Genomic DNA, 3,372 nt, shown 5'->3' on the forward strand with positions numbered 1-3,372 from the left:
CAGACACCCCCTCCCCTCCTCCTCCTCCTCCTCCATCCCTCCTCCCTCCTCCCGAATAACGGAGTGATCACGTGTTACCATGGTGAGAGAGAGAGACTGAGATGAGATTCACGTAGACGAGAAGTGAGAAATAAATAATTACTCAGAAAGCAATAATTCAACCCCCCCCTCCTCTCCGTCCACACATTCCATCGCCCCCCCCCCCCACCCTTGCCACCCCGCCTCCGTCCGACACATGCACACGTACAGACACACATGCACATCCAGTGTTTTTATTTTTGTTTTCTTTTGCTTGTCTGTAAGATTTTATATTGTCTACGAGAGAAAAGAAAAACGCAGAAATGTAAAAAAATGAAAATCGAGACATTCCAACCCCCCCTTCCCTCCCCCACGACCCCTCCCCCCCTCCTCCCTCGTCGAACTTCACCTCCGCTCTCCGTCTCTACCGACTCCTGCTTGGTGGATTGAAAGAACAAAAAGAAAAAAAAAAAAAAAAAAGACTGTTAGTTTTATATTGACGGCCATTTTGGTTTGTAGTCTTCCCCTCGCCCCCCCCCTCCTCCCCCTCCTCCCCCGTCCGTCCCAGTAGATATTTGACAGTACAGCAGGACCATGTCGCTACAGTATGTAAACTGCCCTGAGGACTGCCACCCCCCCAACCAACACTGCAACGTCTTCAGCTCTGTGTGTTCAATGTTTTTAGACTGTTATATTGTGTACATGAATTAAAAGCAAAGAAAAACCATCATCCGATACTCAAGTCAAAATGATTTTTCTTTTCCTGTTCGGTTTGGATTCTCTTTTACTTTCTTGTTTTATTTTTTAAAAACACATCTTCTCACTGTTTCCGCAGTCTGATGACATGCTGTAATTAAAAACGTGACAATAATAATAATAATGATGATAATAATAATGATAATAATAATGATAATAATAATAATGATGATGTTTTGTTGGTTCCAAGTTTTCACATGTCCGCTAGCAAATTGTCAAGGAAAAAAATAGTACAATAAAGACTAAAATCTAACAACTAAACTGCAATGTCATTGTGGGGGTTTCTATTTTTATCTGGATGATTGAAGTGTTGCGTGCAGACGGACGAACGGGGGAGGGGAGGGGGCGGAGGGTGCAGGTCGGGGCGGGGCTTCGCGCTGGAACGCCATTGGGCGCTCATTAATCTGTGTATCGATAATCCCATCCTTTTACGTAATGGATGGAATCATATGAGATTTCTTTGTATTAAGTGGATCTGTATGTATTATCCCGCAGCTGCTTCCTGTGGCGGGGACGTCCATATGCCAAATTTAGATTTCACACATAAAGTCTGAGAATTTGACCTCTGACCTCAGATCAAGGGGTTGAAAATACGTCCTCTTAGTTTTCGGGGAGAAAATATAGAAATGTATAATTTGTAGCTGAGGAGTAAAAAAGTCTTAATCTTGTTTTCTGCACGTCCAGAAGTACGTGGACGAGACAGTAGTTTCTGTGACAGTGACACAACAAGACACTGAATCAGATGCAAAATAATAATTATTAAAATAATTATACATGTAAAATAAACATGTTTCTTTAGATTTTATTTGTAGTATTTGTATTATATTATATTATGTATGTACATATACTTAGTCACTGTACTTAGGTCTGTGTGCTTTACTACTTACTGGTATTTAAAGTATTTGTTTTTCACCTTTAACTACTTCTCATTAAATATCTGAACTTTCTGAACTTAGAGCTGTACTTCGATCTGAATTACATCATGTACTTTTTACTCTCTAGTATTTAATTATTTTATGATACAAGACAGATGTGAGGAGTCTGAAGCATAAAAAAAGATAAGAGTCAAAGAATTACAAGTATGTTGCTGCATCAAAAGAATAAAGAGAAGCAACTTAAAGTAAAGTTTAACTCAACAAGATGCTCCGTCTTCACACAGGAGACAGATCTCCTGATGTTCATCTGCTCCCCTGAAGAACCACGTGTCGTGTCAGAGGTGAGAACTTGGTTCTCCTTTATTATCCCTGATGCACCTGAGGTTTATTGGTGTTTGTGCCTCAGTGAATTAAATGGAGCTGATGGTCTGTGTGAAGTTTGACCACGAACTTCTTCTGGACCAAACTGTCCTCGTCAGCGTCCCTCGGCGGGGACCGCGGGCCACGCGTTGAGACACAGCGGCAGCTAACACATGTCTGTTGGTCTGTAACGTGTGGAGACGATAATTCCCTACTGTCAGTTGAAATCGGCAGCATACTGTCTTTCTGTCGGGCCAAATCTCTGGGATTATGTTATTACAGCCGTAATGCCAGTGTACAGTAACTGCACACACACACACACACACAGACACACACACACACACACACACACAGACACACACACACACACACACACACACACACTTTGTCATTCAAAGGTAATGGACACAGAAGAATCATGTCGGCTCTGAAGATAAGTGAAAAACCATAAATGGTGAAAGTGGAGACGAGGACAATGTCTGATAACTCGTCTTCACGTCCGTCCTCCTCTGAGCTGCAGGTCAGAGACGTGGAAAGACGGAGAACAGATGGACACACGTCCGGATTATCACGTAAAGACACCAGCTGCTAAATATGGAGCTCACACCTCCATGAGACGTCTGTCGTCCTCGTCACATTAAAAATCTGCTTCATAAAGTTCTGACGTCAACGTTTCACCAGCTGCTGACGTCACCTGATCAAATCCAACATCTGGATTCAGACTCGAGTCCAGAGACAGAAGAGACACGACTCTGGTGTTCCTGGTTAACTGGAGATCAGGTTAACTGGTGTTCCTGGTTAACTGGAGATCAGGTTAACTTGTGTTCCTGGTTAACTGGTGATCAGGTTAACTGGTGTTCCTGGTTAACTGGAGGTCAGGTTAACTGGAGATCAGGTTAACTGGTGTTCCTGGTTAACTGGTGTTCCTGGTTAACTGGAGATCAGGTTAACTTGTGTTCCTGGTTAACTGGTGATCAGGTTAACTTGTGTTCCTGGTTAACTGGAGGTCAGGTTAACTGGAGATCAGGTTAACTGGTGATCAGGTTAACTGGTGTTCCTGGTTACCTGGAGATCAGGTTAACTGGTGTTCCTGGTTAACTGGAGATCAGGTTAACTGGAGATGTTCTGTGTTCCAGATGTCGGTCACAGAGTCGTCCATGACTCGGAGCTTTAGAGCTGCTACAGTTTGGAAACGCTGCCGGTTTCGTTTTAGTTTGAAATGTCAGAGGCTGAATTCTTGTCTGGACGAACAGAAAGTGAGATGTTAGAAGAATCAATCACAGGTGACTGACCCTGCTGTCTTTGCTAACAGCTGTTAGCTCTTTCTGCAACAAACTGGTACGAGCGTCTTCAGGGTACACGA

This window comes from Paralichthys olivaceus, chromosome 11, assembly GCF_024713975.1.
Source record: "Paralichthys olivaceus isolate ysfri-2021 chromosome 11, ASM2471397v2, whole genome shotgun sequence".
Lineage (NCBI taxonomy): Eukaryota > Metazoa > Chordata > Actinopteri > Pleuronectiformes > Paralichthyidae > Paralichthys > Paralichthys olivaceus.